Raw genomic sequence first — 19786 nt, forward strand, 5'->3', positions numbered from 1 at the left:
AGGAAGTTATCCACCTTGTGTTGCAGTGGTATGTCGTCATTATGCATTGCCTTTATGGCCTTTTTAAAGGTCTGAACAAACCTCTCAGCCAATCCATTTGTGGTTGGATGATATGGGGCAGATGTGTAATGTTTCACCCCATTATTCTTCAGGAACCTCCGGAAATCCTCTGACACAAACTGTGGGCCATTGTCGGAACAGATCTGTTCTGGCAACCCATTCCTGGCGAAGATGGTCCTTAGGACTGCAATAGTTTTCTCCATGGTGGTGGAGGACATTTTAATGACCTCTGGCCATTTCGAATGGGCGTCCACAGCGATTAGAAACATTGAGTCCATAAATGGACCAGCGAAATCAATGTGTACCCGTTGCCATGGAGATGAGGGCCACTCCCATGGATGTAGCGGGGCCTGTGGTGGAGCGTTTTGGACCTTCTGGCATCCTGTGCATCTCTTGGTCATATCCTCGATTTCTTTATCGATTCCCGGCCATCACACAAACGCCCTGGCTAGGCTCTTCATTTTTACCCCTCCCAGATGACCCTCGTGAAGCTCATTGAGTACTCTATCTCTCAACTTGGGTGGAATTACCACTCGGGGTCCACACATCAAGGTTCCCTGGCAGACTGACAGCTGTTCCCTCCTTGGCGAGAATGCTGGCAACAGTGAGTCGCCATATGCTGGCCATCCCTTCACCATCAAATCATAGACCCGAGAGAGTGTTGGGTCATTTCGGGTTTCCTTCTCAATACTTGCGTTTGTAACAGGCAAACATTCGACTATGGTCGCATGGAATATCTCCACAGGGTCCACTGCAGGTGCTTCTTTCGCCGTAGGCAACGGTAGGCGCGACAGCCCATCAGCGTTTCCATGTTGTTTCGTACCTTTGTACCCTATGTCATACTGATGTGCCCCTAAAAAAAGTGAACATCTTTGCAGCTGTTGCACTGTCATCACCGGAACGCCCTTCTTTGGGTTAAAAATTGAGACCAGGGGTTGATGATCAGTCAGTAGAGTGAATTTCTGCCCGTTCAGATAGTGATTGAACTTCTTCACCCCCCACACCAGGCTGAGGGCCTCCCTGTCAATCTGGGCGTAGTTACGCTCGGCTGAGGTTAGCAAGCGCGATGCAAAGGCAATTGGCCTCTCTGAACCGTCACGGAATTTGTGTGACAGCACCGCTCCAATGCCGTAAGGTGACGCATCACATGCCAACCGAATCGGTAGTGTTGGGTTGTAGTGGGCCAATACTTCTTTCGAAGTGATTTGGCATTTACATTCCTGAAAGGCACGCTTACACTCATCACTCCATTTCCATGTTACACCAGTTTGAAGGAGGGCGTTCAGTGGGTGCAGAATTGTAGATAAATTTGGCAAGAACTTATGGTAGTAGTTCACCAACCCGAGGAACGACCTCAGTTGCAACACATTTTCTGGTGCTGGAGCCTTGACTACAGCCTCAATCTTGTCTGGCGACTTATGCAACCCTTCTTCATCAATCATGTGGCCACAATACGAAATTTGTCTCCTGAAGAACTCGCATTTGGGACGGTTGGCTCGTAGCCCATATTCCTGCAATCTCGTGAGCACCTGTTCCAGGTTGGCAAGGTGTTCATTGTCATTTACGCCTGTAACCAGGATGTCGTCCAAATAACACTGGGTCCCCGGGATCCCTTGCAGGACTTGTTCCATTGCCCTCTGCCACATAGCCGGGGCCGATGCTACCCCAAATACCAGTCGATTGTACTGGTAAAGGCCTTTGTGAGTGTTTATCATGAGGTATTTCCTAGATGCTTCTTCCACCTCCATTTGTAGATACGCTTGAGCCAGGTCAATCTTTGTAAAACGTTTCCCTCCAGATAGTGAGGCGAAAATATCTTCTATCCACGGAAGCGGATACTGTACTGTGTGCAGGACTGGGTTCACAGTCACCTTGAAGTCCCCACAGATGCGAACCTTCCTTGGCTCCCCAGGCGTGCTGCTCAATGCTTTCTTCATTACAGGAACGATGGGTGTGGCCCACTCACTCCAGTCCACCTTAGACAGCACCCCCGAATGCTCCAGACTCTCCAGTTCAGCTTCCACAGCTGGGCGTATCGCGTATGTCACCGGTCTGGCCTTGAAAAATTTTGGGGTTGCGTTATCCTCAATCGTTATGGTTGCCTTTACTCCTTTTAGAGTCCCAAGTCCTTGTTGGAACACCTCTTCCGCGTCAGATAGAATTTGTGACAGACATCCAGGTACGACGTCATCATCTTTTTTATCAGTCACAGTTAGTGCCAGAATGGAATGCCAATCCAATTGTAGTCTTCGGATCCATTCACGTCCCAATAATGGTGGTCCTCCATCTCGTAGTATATACATGTATAGTTTCTGTGTTTCCTTTCCGTTATATTCAACTGGCACCCTTATTTTTCCTCTGGGGTAGACCTTTTGCCCCGTGTATGTCTTCAATACAATGGACGTGTCCTTTAAGGGTATGTGTGAGAATAGCCGCTCATAGTCTCGTCGATTCATGACGGTTAGGGCTGATCCTGTGTCCAATTCCATCTTCACTGGGGACCCTGCTATCATGAGGGTGACCCAAATGGTTCGGTGATCTTCTTTTGCGATCACGTTGTGTAGCTTTAAACAACTTAGTCACCTGCTCCCGGAGTCCTTATCACTCTCCTGATCTTCTGAACTACTATCTGTCAGTTTCTTTACTTTCCTGTACCGTTCCTTAGTAGTTCTTGTCGTGTTGGTCTTCTTTCCCGACCTGCAGACTCTTGCTATATGTCCCATCTTCCCGCATTACCTGCATATTTTGTCTTTAAACCAGCAGTCCTTCTGCTCATGGGTTGTTCTGCCGCAGCGATAGCACTTTTCGGCTCCATACGCCATTTCGTTAGCGCTGTATTCTTGTGGTTTCTGTTGTATTTCCGCAGCTCCCCGTACTGCTGCTTCGTAGGATACTGCCACGCTGAAAGCCTGTTCTTGTGTCAGGTCCTTTTTTGAAAGTAGTTGTTTCTGGGTTCCTTCACTCTGGAGCCCGCAGACAAACTTATCCCGTAAGGTGGCTGCCAGTCCTGCTCCGAACTGGCAGTGCTTCGATAACTTGCGTAGTTCCGTAAGATAGTCAGCATTGCGCTCATCTTTGTGCTGGTTTCTTTTATGGAACTTGAATCTTTCTGCTATCAGCAGTGGTGTAGGGCTTAGGTGTTCCTGTAAGATATGAACAATCTCCTCAAAACTTTTCTCCATTGGTTTAGCTGGGGTAATTAAATTCCGCAATAGGCCGTGCGTATTCGCACCCATCAGATTTAATAATACCGACGCCCTCTTTCCATCGGCCACCTCATTTGCCTTGCAGTACACTTCGATTCTTTCTACATATGTGGCCCAGTCTTCTACCTCGTTGTCGAAAGCAGTGATACTGCCACTTTTCGGCATCTTGGGCGATTTAAAATGGCGCCTCCCGCGCTTTTGCTTCTTCCCCAATGGAATAAAATGGTGCCTCCTGCGCTTTTGCTTCTTCCCCAACGGGATAAAATGGCGCCTCCCGCGCTTTTGCTTCTTCCCCTTACTGCCACGCTGCTCCTAGCGTTCTATGGGGTAATGGCGGCGACCTGCAGCTTCGGCACGTCTCACTTTCCTTCCCCCCCCCGTTTAGTTTCTCTCTGCTGTCCTGTTCTCGAGCACCGACCGCGCCCTGTGCGCTCCACCCTCTCTCTCTTGTTTTCTTTTCCCGGCGACGCTGCGCTCGATCGAGCTTGAGCCCGCCGCAGTCCGGAAGGGTCAGCGCGCTACCTGCTACCAGCATGATCCGCTGGAACCATAGTCTCTCCCGCAATTCTCCAAACACCAATGGATTCTTTGGGCGGTTGCCCTCGGTCGACGCCCGTTGCTCAGACTACGACCTTCCAGGACCTTCCTTTCAGGCGAGATCCCCGTGAGATGATGCCACACTGCAGGTGAGTTCGAACTTACTCGTCGCCACTGTAAAGTCCGCGTCTCAATAATACACGGACTTCGGGAGAACAGTTTAACAGGTACTTTACTGAACAAGAGGCAGCTTGAAACTGAAACTACAGAAGCCTGCTAGGGCCTTTTATACAGGGGTGGTCACTGCCGGTACTGCAGTCTAAGACCAGTTATTCCCTTAAAGGTACATACACAACACTGTCTGCCTATGCAGTTGGATGTAAAAGATCCCATTGCACTATTCGGGAAGGGCATCAAGGTTCTCCCAGTATCCCGGTGAACATTTATCCCTCAACTGATATCACCAAAAATACCAACCGGTCATTGATTTCATTTGCTATTTGTGGGACCTTGCTGTGCAATTTTAGTGCCACATTTACCTACTTAACAACAGTGACTATACTTCATAAGTAATTGGTTACCCGTGAAGCACTTTGGAATATCCTGAGGGCATGAAAGGTATTATTCTTTATTTTTTTCTTCCTTATATACTAGGTCCATTGAAGGCATGAGGACATAGCAATCTACTTTGAGAAAGGTGCATTTTGTGCCCAAAGCAGAAAATGTTTCCACGTTAAGAGGCCAATGCCCAAGGATTATATCAAGGAGGAGTCAGCCACAGCTGAACCTGCATGTGGAGTCAAGTAGAAGAGAAAGGCCTAGAAATTCAGTATAGCCATGTTTGGGGCGCTACAGCCGGGTGTCCGCTAAATTTTGCGCCCGGCGCAACTTACCGCCACCCTCACCGATATTCAGTTGCATCACCCCAAGAGGTTGCTGCTGCGCTAAAGCAGGCAATGCACGACTATCATAAGGCGCTAAGCCGGTGATCCGGGGCGCTACCATCGAGGATGGGCGCAGCGCAGGTGCGGCGAGTTGCTGATTGAAGGCAGACACGCTGGCGCCAGTCAGCTCTTAAAGGGGGAGGGTGGGTTTGTTTGGCTGCCACGCCCTGCGCACTGCAGCCCTGAAGCAAGGCCTGACCATTGCTGCTTGAACAGTTCAACGCCCAGGACAATGGAGAAGGCCAGGGAGAGAGCGCAGCGCTTCAGCGAGGGTGACCTGAAGGTACTGGTTGGCGCAGTGGAGCGCAGGCGCCTTGTCCTCTTCCCTGAAGGTGGCAGGAGGCCGCTGCCCAATGAGTATCGAAAAGCCTGGAGGGAGGTGGCAAACAGGGTAACCGCCAACAGCGTGGTTGGCAGGACTCCTGTCCAATGCAGAAAAAAGTTCAACGACCTCACTCGGGTTGTCAGGGTGAGTACCCTTTCCAGTATTCTCCTCATCCCTGCATGTGCACCTCACTTTATGGCCAAAGGGACCTGAAAGCCCTAATGCCCAGCCCTCATCCAGCAGCTATGGGACTGTCATGAAAATCACTTGCACATTCAGGACTTTACACACTGTCAGGGCTATTCCACCATGGGAGGCAGTGCAGGCAAGATGAGGGCTTCACACTGTCAGGGCTATTCCACCATGGGAGGCAGTGCAGGCAAGATGAGGGCTTCACACTGTCAGGGCTATTCCACCATGGGAGGCAGTGCAGGCAAATGAGGGTTTCACACTGTCAGGGCTATTCCATCATGGGAGGCAGTGCAGGCAAGATCAGGGCTTCACACTGTCAGGGCTATTCCACCATGGGAGGCAGTGCAGGCAAGATCAGGGCTTCACACTGTCAGTGCTATTCCACCATGGGAGGCAGTGCAGGCAAGATCAGGGCTTGACACTGTACTTAGAGGCCGTCCTTTCTCTTGCAGGGCAAGCTGGCGCACAACCGAAGGCAGCAGCGACAGACCGGGGGAGGCCGTCCTGACCTCAAACAGCTCAGCGACCTGGAGCAGTGTGTGGAGCGCATTATGTCAGGCCGGCTGATTGGCCCCGTCACCAATGGAGATGCCGACCCTGTTCTGGGCCCCAATGGTAAGGGCATCACCTTTTTGACCTCTCTCTTTCCACTTGCGCCTCACACCAGCATCCTTTGCCACTGTCGGACCAATGCAGTGCATAGCAGCACTCATGCCTCCCTCGCTGCCGCCCTGTCCTCACTCTAAAGCAACTCTTGTGCCTCCCTGCTTTCAGATGGTGAATCGCCAGGTGAGGAGGCGGGCCCTCAAGCTGGCACTGTGTCTGAATCAGAAATCGAGGAGGAAGAGGAAGCCGGCCCATCAGTGACACCCTCAGCCGAGGCAGCCCATGGCCATGATGGGGACACGTCTTCGCTGGAGGGGAGCAAGGGGGAAGGTTCGGAGGAGAGTGAAGCTCCAGGGCCCAGCGGGCTGCAGCAATGCGGGAGGGGTGGGGAAGCTCGGCGGCCTTCTCCCCGGAGGGTGAGTCTGGCCTCGAGTCCTGCTACGGTGAGCGCAGAGGAGGTGCGGCTCCTTGCGGAAATGGGCGCCCAGGCTGAGCGCAGGCACACTGAGCTCATGGCTGCAGTGGCAAGGATGCCTGACTCCATAGAGTCACTGGCAAGGAGTGTACAGGAATTCAGGGCAGCACAGGCCAGGAGTCTGCAAGAATTCAGTGCAGCACAGGCCAGGAGTCTGCAGGACTTCGCGGCAGCACAGGCTAGGAGTCAGCAGGACTTCGCTGCATCACAGGTGGCTTCCAGCCAAGTGCTCAGTCGTGCCGTGCATTCACTGGCTGGTGTCATGCAGACACAGACCAGGGCCACACGGGCACTAACTGCTGCCACCCTCGCTGGATCGGCCAGGCATCGCCGGGGCACTTGCTGCGCCACAGCAGTCCAGCAGTCTGTGCTTCAGCAGATTGCTGCGCATGCTGCAGTGCTGGCCCGTGCGAGTGCCAATGCATCAGCCGACCAGGGAGTGCCTGTGCTCTGTCAGGTTGGCAGCATTCCTGCAGCCAACACTGTCACTCCTCCACTGCAGCTGCCACCACCCGTAGGACAGACTGCTGCCACCCAAGCAGAGTTGGAGCAGTCAGCAGCTGGCCCCTCCAGGCCCAGAGCTGGTCCAGGCCGACCCCCAAGGGCATCTGCCATCTCACCATCTGACTCTCAGCAGCCTTCCCCCAGCCTTGCTGCAGCCACTGGGGTCCCATTGAGGAGGAGCTGCAGGGCGGGAAGGGGCCACTCGCGGAAGCAAGACGGATCACACTCACAGGGGAAAAAGTAGAAGGTGTGGCCAAATGATTTTTCTATATATGTGGCCGAGAGGGTTTTTTTATATGTGAAGGCCGAGACTGTTGTGTTCTTTTAGATATGAAGGCCAAGACTGTTGTGTTCTTTTATATATGAAGGCCGAGACTGTTGTGTTTGTTTTTTATAAAGGCCGAGGATCATGGTCATTTTTGTTTAACTGGTTTTTGCATTTTCTGAAGGTTGTGAGAGCCAGTTATGTCTCTGACTGTTTTTTGGGGGGTTTCTCTGAATTAGTTTGTCATGCAGGAAGGGCACAGAGTTTGCACAGTAAAAAATGTTCTTTAATCGCACTGTCCATGTTTGCTTTTGGAAGTATTTGTTGCCTTGACCAGCTGAGGGTTTGCGGAGCGGCTACATTCATCTTCTTTCATTGGCACAAGCCATTCCCTGAGAGGGGGCCTAGAACCAAGTTGCAATAAGCTGCCGACGGACGGCCCTTGCACTTTGTGCCTCCCTCCCGTGCTGGTGCTCCTCCTCTTCCTCTTCCTCCTCCTCCTCCTCCTCCTCCTCCTCTGGTGGTCCTCCAATGTCTGCTGGCAGTGGCTGAGTCCTGCGGATAGCCAGGTTGTGCAGCATGCAGCACACTACAATGAAATGGGAGACTCGCTCAGGCGAGTACTGTAGGGCTCCCCCGGAACGATCCAGACAGCGGAACCATTGCTTGAGCACGCCGATTGTGTGCTCAGTCATGTTCCTGGTTGCTTGATGGCTGTCATTGTATCGCTCTTCAGCAGGGGTGCTGGGCGCACGGAGCGGGGTCATCAGCCAGGTGCACAAAGGATAGCCTTTGTCCCCGAGAAGCCATCCTCGTGGGTGAGGCTGGGCTTCGAAAATGTCTGCCACAGAAGTCTGGCGCAGGATGAAGGCATCGTGGCTGCTGCCTGGAAAGCAGGCATTGACAGCTAGTATGAGCTGCCTGTGGTCACACAGCAACTGTACGTTGAGCGAATGGTAGCCCTTCCGGTTGCGGTAATCCTCAGCATTCTCTAGAGGTGCCCGCAAAGCCACATGCGTGCAGTCAATGGCGCCCTGCACCATGGGGAAGCCCGCTAATGCTGCAAATCCCATTGCATGCTCTTGCTGCTTGTCCAGGGTCATGGGGAAGGAGATGAACTGACATCTCCTTCTGAAAAGGGTCACCTGGCAGATGCAGCAATGTACCGCGAACTGGGAGATGTTGGCAATGTCCCCAGTAGCTGATTGGAAGGAGCCGGTGGCATAGAAGTTGAGAGCCACCGTCACCTTCACTGCCACCGACAGAGACGTCCTGCTCCTCAGCTGTGGCTGCAGATCTCTGCGAAGCAGGTGGCAGATCTCATTGACCACCTCCCTTCTGAATCACAGCCTCCGAACACACTGCTCCTCAGACATGTTCAGATATGAGAACTGCTGGCGGTATACCCTGGGTGGGTAAGGCCTCCTGTGCCGACGCCTGTTGGCCCTTCTCTGTCTGGCCATGACTGGCACTCTCTCACGGCATCGCTGAGCCCTTTGAATGCAATGCAGTAAGCCAACGTTTCCACCCATTGCAGCCCCCATTATATGTTTCGAATCAAGGCTATGGCACTGAAAGTTAAATCCAAGTGCAAAGCTCTGGCCTGAAGCCACAAGTACCTGTGCGAGCGTTGAGCCAAACCAGAAAGCTCTCTCCCTTTGTCTCTCTCCAAATATCCGTCTCTCACAAAGAAGGAGTGGAGCAAAATGGCTGCCACTTATACTGCAGGAGGACTCCCCTTTAATTAGCGCCCCCTGCGCCCCACAGCGACTGGGAACCGTTCCCCTCTACCAGTCGCTGGGGGCGCCAGGCGCACATAAGGGCGGCGCCACTGAAGTTCCGGTTCGGGGCGCACCAAGGGCGTTGCACCATGAAATGACATCAGGATCTGCACGCGCAGCTGAGCGGGCGCTGCGGTTTTGCGCCGCCGCTAAATCTTAAGTGAAGTTTACGAGAGGCGCAGATTGCACCATGCCCGGGCGCTAGCCGCTTAGCGCCCCACTTCTCCTCCTCCTAAGGCGCTAGCGGCTGGCGCTAACAACTGAATTTCTAGGCCAAAATGTTTAACAACTAAACACTTAAAAAGGTAAATATTGTATCTATCCCTCCTAAACCCTATAGGACTTGTCTCTGGAAGTCAAATAAAAGTGATACTTGGAGAAACTTCTCCAAAATTGCAATGATCCAAGGCTTCTTACAGGCAGGAGAAGGGTTTCACTTGAGTGGGTGGTTTTGATGACATCAGAACCAGAAAAAGTAATTCCCCAGAACAATCAAGATTAGAGAATTCCCTACCATGTGCAAGGGATGCCTGAACGATGAAAACTGTAGTAAACCCAAAAGCCAGATTTCTATGTTTATGCCAGGAACATAGAATGCTAATGGAAAGCTTCAATAGATGGTTGTCCTGCCTTGGAACTCCATCTATCAAATAGTGTCATCAGATGAACTATGCAAAAGTTCAAATATAGAGTTAACCATTACTCACTGAGCAATAGTTACTGAAGCATGCATTATATCCTGGCCATGGGAAATCTGCGCTTTGTCCACTAGCACCCTAGTATAATTTTTCCAAGTCTTTCTATGCTTTAAGCAACCACTAGGATCAAATTTGTGAGACACCTGTTAGGGTTAGATAGGCTTCTGGTTGCACTCTGATATTATGCCACTTAATCCAGGAAGGCACTGGGGCAGTCGTGATAGAGTGCTGCATTGTTGCAGGAGCTGCTTTTCAGATGGGATATTCGAGGTGGACATAAAAGATGCTATGGCACTATTCAATGTAAAGAGGGGAGTTCACCTGCTGTCTTGACCAATATCCTTCCCTCAATCAACATCACCAAAAACAGATTAACTGATCACGTATCTCATTTGCTGTTCATAGCAACCTGCTGTGTCCAAAATTAGCTGGCATGTTTGCCTATGTAACAATAGCGACTACTCTTACAATAATAGACCCTGAAATTCCAGTCAGGGCCAAGGCAGAAACCTAGCTGAACTTTGAATTTGGGATCAGAAAATGGGTTGGACTTTCAACCCACTCTGCCAAGCATCAGAGTATTATTGGTCACCACTGGATCTATATTATCATTTCACAACTGACAAGAAAGATTTCCTCTGTTCTGTATTTGTGGCAAATTCATAAACACATTTGCTATTTTTCTACAAATAGTGAATAAAGAAACTTTCTCCTTGCCAATTAAATTTTCTATTTTTATCTTTAAGAGTAATTTAGCAAAACAGAAGTGTTAATACATACTACTTGTATACATTTCTATGTAAACAATTTTGATACACAAAAAAATTGCACATGTTCAAACATATTAGTACTCACATTGGTCAGCATCAAACAACAGCAGGTTTTTGCTTTATGTTAACAGGATATTTGTTATCTTCTGTATGTATTAACAAAAAGAACTCCTGTATCAAAATTATGATGTACTGACTGGTTTGTTCCAAAAAATTACAAAGAAATGTTCCATCTTTTGGTGTTAAGTTTGCTGTATAAAAACAGTGTGCCTCATTATGCAGTTTATTCCTTTAAAGGTGGCAGAAAAAACTATTGAAAAGGTTAATATTTGCATTGCCTCTGTCTGATGTCGAGCCATCTCCATTCCACAAAGCATTACATCTTACTAACATGCGTGCAAAAATAGCAGTTCTATTCAGACTTACAGCACAGGGAATAGTCCTTCAATGCTAAATGTCCTGGAAATTATATTCATCCATCAAGCATAAATGATTTCAGAGCACTTTAAAAATCCGCAGCATGACATGTGCCTACCTTGCATTGACAATGTTCTAGTTCTTTCAGATTCGCTATTGTCCTAATATTCATAAGCCAGTTGTAGCACTGCTCAACATTACTGTAAAATGAGTAATTTCAGAAATGTTAAAGAATGGCAAAATTTACACAATGCCTACTAGGTGATTTCTGTAACAATCCCAATTTGTGTGACAGTTTCTGAAATTTAGACCATTCAAATTCTATCTCTTCCATTTGACTTACACATTGAGTAATGTTTTTGTAAAGTGAATAATATTAAATTAATCTATTTTATAAGAAAAATTAAAAGCAAAATATTTAACATCTTCAAAAATAGCTGCATTTCATTATTTGTTTCATTCATTGGAAAAAACAGAACCACCATTCAATTATACAAATAAACTCAGTATGTTAAAAATGATCATTCAGAGGGAGCAGGTAACACAGTGCGTTGGAATGCCATCCTTTAGGCCTAGAAATTTGAGGGTATGGCGCCAACCATTACTGCCGTAATTGGGCGAAAAAATGGTGGCTGCCGCTCTTTCGCCAGCTGTCGGCAGGTCCCGCAGCTGCCGCCATTTTTGGATGGCCGGCAGCGCTGCCAATAACAGCGATCGCGAAAATCATGGAAATGATGCAGATCGTGATGTCTGTGAGTGTGCAATGTTCACTTGACACCCGATCTGCGAGTTTGGAGTTCGCCGTTCAACTTACCGGCATGCCTTAAGTATAACAAGCTGAGCAAGCTTTGACCAGCAGGAAGGAGGCTCCAGCAGTGTTATTTAAAGGGATCATCAGCAATCACTTGCAGCTGACATGTTTGTTCAGTTTGACTGGCTCTGTGCAACTTTCTGCAACACCAGAAGCTTTCTAAACTTCTTTCAAGGTTCTAAGGTAACAGTGTTGTTGCAAGCGGAGAACGCCTTCATTATTATTTAAAGTCTTCTGCTCACAACACTTGTTCACAGTCATGGAGGCTCTACTGGCAATCACCCTCATGCTCAAGGATCTTCGGGAGAAAGAGCAGAGGCAGCGAAGAAGATGAGAAGATGCACGCAGAGGGAGGAGGAGGAGGGCCAGGAGGGCTCTCAACAGGAGGCCTTACCCACCTAGGGTCTTCAGAGAGCACTTCTCTTAGATCCACTTCAGTGAGTAGCAGTGTATTAGGAGGCTCCGCTTCACCAAGGAGGTGGTCACACAACTCTGCCACCTCCTGCAACCAGACCTGCAGCCTGAGAGCAGGGCGACCACGGCTCTCTCAGGGTGGCCCTCAATTTTTCACCAGCGGATACTTCCAGTCTACAGCAGGAGACATAGCTAACATCTCACAATTCACCATCCATCGCAGCATTCGGAAGGTCACAGAGGCTCTCTACACCAGGAGAAGGGACTACGTTGTCTTTTTTCAGAGTAGAGAGAAGCAGGACGAGCATGCTGGTGGTTTTGCCAGGATAGCGGGCTTCCCCATGGTGCAGTGCACCACTGACTACACCCACGTGGCTTTGCGCGCACCGTATAACAATCGCTACCAACCTCTTAATGTGCAGTTGCTGTGCGACCACACCCAACACTTTCTGATGCTCAATGCCCCGTATCCTGGCAGCAGCCATGATGCCTTCATCCTGCGTCAGTCCGGTATGCAAGCAATCTTCCAGCCACCACAGCAATCTCGAGGGTGGGTGCTCAGAGACAAGGGCTATCCGCTCTACACCTCTGCAACCCCAACACTCATATAATGAAAGCCATGTTTCCAACAGGAACATCATCGAGCAGACCTTCAGGCTACTGAAGCAACAGTTCCGCTGCCTTGATCACTTGGGAGGAGCCCTCCAGTACGGAGCCCTCGGGTGTCCCATTTCGTGGTGGTCTGCTGCATGCTTCACAGCTTGGCCATCATGAGGGCGCAGCCCTTGCCACCAGGGAATGCGGGACCACCTCAGGAGGAGGACGAGGGAGAGGAGGAGGAGGAAGAGGAGCAAGAGGAAGAGAGGAGGCAGGCAGCCAATCCCCCTTCTGGTCGGGCTGTCCGTGAACACCTCATCAGACTCTGATTCTAATGAATGAAACCCCAGATCCTTGTGACTCACCACTTCCCCATCATACCATCCCTCTATCATAGAATATCACAGCGTCCTCCTGGGCACAAAGCTGAAATGAGAGACAGCACAAAAGATTCTAAACAAAATTAATAAATTTATCAAAAATCAATTCACATATATTTACAGTAACAGTATGAACTAATCACCCTTATGCAATCCCTTAGTGGCTGTCGTTCAGGTGCCCTTTGCTGTCCTAGTGCTCTGACCAAGTGCTCCCCCAGTGGCTGCAGCATGGCTGGTGGAAGGCTGCTGAGTTTCCCTGGGGGAGACTTCAGAGACACTGGCCATGATTTTGCTGGCGCTCAGACGGCGGTATTGGAGGCGGGTCAGGAATTAAATCCAAGATGATTGACAGCGGGTTGCAAACCCGCCGCGAACCCGCCTCCACATGACTTTCCAAAGTGTCGGGTCTGCGACTCCTGATCAGATCTGACACCAAGTGACGGGAAAGGCAGTTAAGGTAGTTAATGTTAACTACCTGTTTAATGCTACTTTGAGAGTGCTTTTCAATTTTGCAAGATTTTCAGCGTGTTCCACGGCATTCCAGGAACACGCCAGCTGATTGTGTCGGGTGTTCCAACAAGCTGAATAGTTCACAGCTGCAAGAGCAACATTAAAGCTAACCTGCCACATCAGTTCAAGCTCAAAAGCCAGAACTTTCTGACTGCAGGATTTGGAAGACATTTTTCAAGTTTATTGAGGTAGTAAGTGTGTGTTGTGAGATCTATATACACTGTGACCTCCTTGGACTAACCTCTCTCCCCTTTGACTGAGCGCTTATAACATTTCATCTTCAAGTGACATTTTCACCAGCAGAATGGGAACCATTTATACTCTCCCATCATGGTCCTCAGATTCAGAGGACGAGCAGCCACGGCAGCAACACAACCAGGCACACCAGCAGCACTGACAACAGGAGTGCCAACCTTCTCCTGAGCCACCTGATGCTGCACAGGGCAGAGACCGTCAGCGCAGGGCTGCACCGCGTTGCAGGAGATACCCCCAACACAGGGTTTACAGGCAGAGGATGAGCTTTCTCAACATGGCTGAGCAGCAGTGCCAGAGGAGGCTGAGACTTTCGCGAGAGGTAGTCGCTGACATTTGCACAACACTGCACCAAGACCTGCAGCCCAGAGGAGCGGGTGGACACTCCTTACCAGTGACTGTCAATGTCACCACCGCACTCAACTTCTTGACGTCTGGGCCCTTCCAGGGATCATCTGCAGACATCAGCAGCATCTCCCAGTCAGCCATACACAGATGCATAATGCAGGTTACCGATGCCCTGTTTGGCAAGTCAGCCAATTACATCCACTTCTCAACGGATGAAGCGCGTGTAACCGCGCGGGTGGTTGGGTTTGCCAATATGGCAGGCTTCCCAAGGGTGCAGGGCGTCATCGACTGCACACATGTGGCCATCAGGGCACCCAATCACAACCCAGCTGTATTTGTGAACCATGCAGCTGGTGTGTAACCACAGGAAGAACATTATGCATGTGTGCGTAAAGTTCCCTGGCAACTGCCATGACTCATACATCCTGCAGCAGTCCACTGTGCCCCAGCTCTTCAATCCGCCAACCTAACTTTCCAGACGGCTACTTGGAGACAAGGGCTATCCCCTGAAGATGTGGCTAATGACACCGATGAGGAGGCCATCAAACGAAGCTGAGGAGCGTTACAATGAGAGCCACATTTTCACCAGAAGCATCATAGAGCAAACCATAGGATTGCTTAAAATGCACTTCAGATGCCTGGACAGATCTAGTGGAGCCCTACAGTACGCACCAGCCAGGGTCTCCAGAATCATCGTGGTCTGCTGTGCCCTGCACAACATCGCACTGCAGATGAGGAACACCTGGCGGAGGCGCTGTCCCAGTGCCACCAGCACGTGACCTCATTGCTGGCCGTCAGGCAAGGGATGGACTAATCCATGCCAGATTCGTGTAACTTTACCCTGTACATACATGTGGCTGGCACATGCACATGAGGGTTGGCAGGACCTTCATTCCACACCATACAGCATCTGAACAATTAACTATGCATTCCTATCATTCTCCCCACCATCACTCACATAGGGCAACACATTGAATCATTGACATTGCGTTACTTGAATACACTAGAAATAAACATCACAAACGTAAATTGGTATACAATGAAATCACCCAAGTGACTACAGGAGACTTTGGTTTATCTGGAGGTTGTATGTCCAGAAACCTCGATCTACCGGCAGAAATCAGGAGCCGTTCTGTTAGGTTGTTTTTCTTCTCGTGGCATTTTTTTCCCAACAGTCAGGCTTTGGAAAGTCTCTCTGAAGCTGTTGCTAAGCTACAGAGACGCTTCCAAGGTATGGGCCGACTGTTTGAAGCTGTTGCTAAGCAACAGTGTTTGTTGTCAGATACGGAGATGAAAATCTCCGTAAGCTTTAACATTAACTTTGTATGTCTGGCAGTTTTGATAGATCAGCAACAGCTCGGTCTCGTCGGTGCCGGATATAACAAAGTTTCCTGTATTGTGACTATTTGTGTTTTAGCTTTCTCTTACGCGTGCTTCTACCTGTTGCTTCCCCTGTGGCTTCAGCAGTTGTGGAGGCACCTTGCTCATTTCTATGCTGCGCCTGCTTAGATGCCTTTGACTGCCGTCCTCTGGGTTTGGAAGCCTTGGAGGGCTCCGCAACAGTCTGCTCCTCCTGCGGCTGTGCAGGGGCTGAGACGGCCATCTGAGTTAGGTGAGGCATCTGGGGCTCTGACCAAGGACTCCGCAGTGGCATGGGAGTGTGAGCACTTGGAGAGGAGCCCCCACTTCCTTGTTGTCAACTACCACCATCCTTCTCATGGGTCACCCGCACCTCACTGCTAGCAAGTAGCTGGAGAGCAACCTGCTGCACCTCAGTGGGTGTGGTAAACCACTGTATTGTATATTGCCACCTCTGGGTGGCGCTGTGTATGGAGGCATGCCTCAGCTGACTCCACCCACCACTGTGTGGGTTCCGTTCAGACTTGTTCAGTCACTCACGAAGAAGCATGGTCTCTTCTTAGCTAATAAAAGCCTTATTCATCTCTTCTTTCGACTCATCATCTCTTCTTCGACTCATCACCTTTTATGAAGTAATTGATAAGCGTATCAATTTTATTAGCTAAAAGTTAAATGGCGACACCTGAGGAGCAACAACAGCAACGGATACAGCAGACATTGCTGAGAGCCCTCAGACCACCACGCCTGGACCTCGACCCTCAAGATGTGGGTGCATCAGCCAAGTTTGAACACTGGCTGAGCTGCTTTGAATCCTTCCTCGCAATCTCACAGGTTACAGAGGAGGATCACAAACTGAAAATTTTGACCGCCCAGGTGAGCCATCAAGTATATATGCTAATCCGGGACTCTAATACGTACGTGGCGGCCCTCGAGCTACTAAAAGGGCAATATACGCGCCCAGTGAACACAATTTACGCCTGACACCTCTTGGGATCCCGCAGGCAGCAACCGGGAGAATCGGTAGGGGCATTTGCACGGGCGCTACTGGCACTCTGCAGAGACTGCGATTGTAAAGCGGTAACGGCTGTGGAGCACGCGCAGGGACTCGCCTGTGATGCCTTCGTCAGGGGCCTCCAGTCAGACCACACCCGGCAGAGACTGCTAGAAAGCAAGGAACCCGACCTGAAGACGGCCATTGCCCTTGCGCTCTCGTTAGAGGAGGCCCACCGAAACCTCGAGGCATACCCCCGTAACGGCGCCGAGACATGGCAATCGAAACCGTGGGACACGGGACCGCCGCCCCCGGCACCAACTGCTGCAGCGACCCAACCGAGACAGCAGCCTCCGGTAAGAACTGCTTCGATGCCCAGTAACCAGGCCCAAAAATGCTATTTCTGTGGCCAGTTAAAACATCCCAGAGCGCACTGCCCAGCTAAGACAGCTACCTGCTCGGGCTGCGGGAAGAAAGGCCATTACGCTAACGCCTGCAAGGGGAAGCCAGCCAGCAGCGCAGCGTGCGGGCCGTGGGAGCAGCCATCTTATCCGCCATTTTGTGTACCCCCGGCCGCATGGCATCCGCCGCCATCGTATCCAACGCACTCAACCGCCATTTCGTCACCGGAACCGACCACCGTCTCGGCGGATGACTATAGTGACTCACTAAGCCACATACTGGCCTCCGTGACGCTGGATCAAGGCCACCCTCACCATCTATCCAGCTCCATGATGGATATCGCGGTAAACGGCCGCGCCACCAGTTGCCTGATCGACAGCGGGAGCACAGAGAGTTTCGTCCACCCCGACACGGTACGTAGCCACTCCCTCACGATTCTGCCAACGCACCATCGCATTTCTATGGCGTCCAAGTCCCAGTCAATGGACATCAGCGGCTACTGTGTGGTGACCCTGTCAGTAGGGGGCACTGAATATCAAAAATTTAAACTGCTAGTCCTGCCCCGTCTTTGCGCTGCCGTCCTGCTAGGGTTGGATTTTCAGTGCCACCTTAAGAGTGTCACACTAGCATACGGTGGACCCCTCCCCCCACTCACAGTCTGCAACCAACAACTTTTAAATCGCCCGCTGCAAACCACCTGCAGCCTTTCCACATTAAAAGTCCCCCCCCCTCCCCTGTTCGCTAACCTCACCCGCGACTGTAAACCCATCGCTACCAAAAGCAGGCGGTACAGTGCCGGGGACAGAGCTTTTATCAGCTCTGAGGTGGAGCGGCTCTTGAAGGAGGGCATTATCGAAGGTAGCACTAGCCCCTGGCGAGCCCAGGTTGTAGTCGTTAAAACCACTGCAAAACGCCGCATGGTAATCGACTACAGCCAAACCATAAACCGGTACACCCAGCTGGACGCGTACCCCCTCCCTCGCATATCTGATATGGTCAATCAGATTGCGCAATACAAAGTATTCTCCACCATCGACCTTAAGTCAGCGTACCACCAGCTGCCCATCCGCCATGAGGACCGCCAGTATACTGCCTTCGAGGCAAACGGCCGCCTCTACCACTTCCTTAGGGTCCCCTTCGGCGTCACCAACGGGGTTTCGGTCTTCCAAAGGGAGATGGACCGAATGGTTGACCAGAACGCGCTGCGGGCAACCTTCCCCTATTTGGATAACGTCACCATCTGCGGCCACGACCAGCAGGACCACGACGTTAATCTAGCAAATTTCCTCCATACGGCCCAACGGCTGAACCTAACGTACAATAAGGAAAAATGTATGTTTCACACCAAGCGCCTGGCCATCCTCGGCTGCGTGGTGGAGAACGGAGTCATCGGGCCCGACCCCGACAGAATGCGCCCCCTAATGGAGCTACCCCTTCCCCACTGCCAAAAAGCACTGAAGAGATGCCTGGGGTTTTTCTCCTACTACGCCCAGTGGGTGCCCCTCTATGCAGACAAAGCCAGGCCCCTCATCAAAGCCACCTCCTTCCCCCTGACACCAGAGGCGTGTGCAGCCTTCACTCTTATCAAGAACGATATCGCGAAGGCCGCAATGCACGCGGTGGATGAGTCCATCCCCTTCCAAGTGGAGAGCGATGCCTCCGACTTCGCCCTAGCCGCGACCCTTAACCAGGCGGGCAGACCCGTGGCCTTTTTCTCAAGGACCCTCCAGGGCCCCGAGACGAGACACTCCTCCGTCGAAAAGGAGGCCCAGGCTATTGTAGAAGCGGTGCGTCACTGGAGGCATTACCTGGCCGGGAAACGATTTACCCTGCTCACTGACCAGCGTTCAGTAGCTTTTATGTTTAATAATAAGCAGAGGGGTAAAATCAAGAACGACAAGATCTTGAGGTGGAGAATCGAACTCTCCACCTACAATTATGATATCTTGTATCGGCCAGGGAAACTCAATGAGCCCCCAGATGCCCTATCACGTGGTACATGCGCCAACGCGCAGAGTGATAGGCTGCAGTCCCTCCACAATGACCTCTGCCACCCGGGGGTCACCAGGTTTTTCCATTTTATCAAATCCCGTAACCTGCCCTACTCCATCGAGGAGGTCAGGACCATGACCAAGAGCTGCCAAATCTGCGCCGAGTGCAAACCGCACTTCTATAGGCCGGACAGAGCAAGCCTGATCAAGGCCACCCACCCCTTCGAACGCCTGAGCGTCGATTTTAAAGGGCCCCTCCCCTCCGCTGACCGCAATGTGTACTTCCTCAACATAGTTGATGAGTACTCCCGTTTCCCCTTTGCCATCCCTTGCCCAGACATGACCAGTACCACGGTCATCAAGTGTCTGAATGACATCTTCGCTCTGTTCGGGTTCCCCAGCTATATACATAGCGACAGGGGCTCATCGTTCATGAGCGACGAACTTCGGCAGTACCTGCTAACAAGAGGTATCGCCACGAGCAGGACCACCAGTTACAACCCCCGGGGGAACGGCCAGGTGGAAAGGGAGAACGCGACGGTTTGGAAGGCAGTCCTCTTAGCACTAAAATCTAAGGGCCTTCCGACCTCCCGCTGGCAGGAGGTCCTCCCTGCAGCGCTTCACTCCATTCGGTCACTGCTTTGTACTGCCACTAATGCGACCCCTCATGAGAAAATGTTCGTTTTCCCCCGGAAGTCTACATCGGGAACCTCGCTACCGGCATGGTTGACTTCTCCTGGGCCCGTCCTACTGCGGAGGCACGTGAGGACGCATAAAACGGACCCCCTGGTCAAGCGGGTGCACCTCCTACACGCCAACCCCCAGTATGCCTGGGTGACATACCCAGACGGGCGGGAGGACACGGTCTCCATACGAGATCTCGCACCCTCGGGTACCCCTGAATTACCACCGTTATCCCCCTTACCACCGTTATCCCCCTTACCACTGTTA

Source organism: Somniosus microcephalus, chromosome 12 (genome assembly GCF_052327205.1).
Source record: "Somniosus microcephalus isolate GS21.2 chromosome 12, FLI_Smic_1.0, whole genome shotgun sequence".
In the NCBI taxonomy this organism is placed as follows: domain Eukaryota; kingdom Metazoa; phylum Chordata; class Chondrichthyes; order Squaliformes; family Somniosidae; genus Somniosus; species Somniosus microcephalus.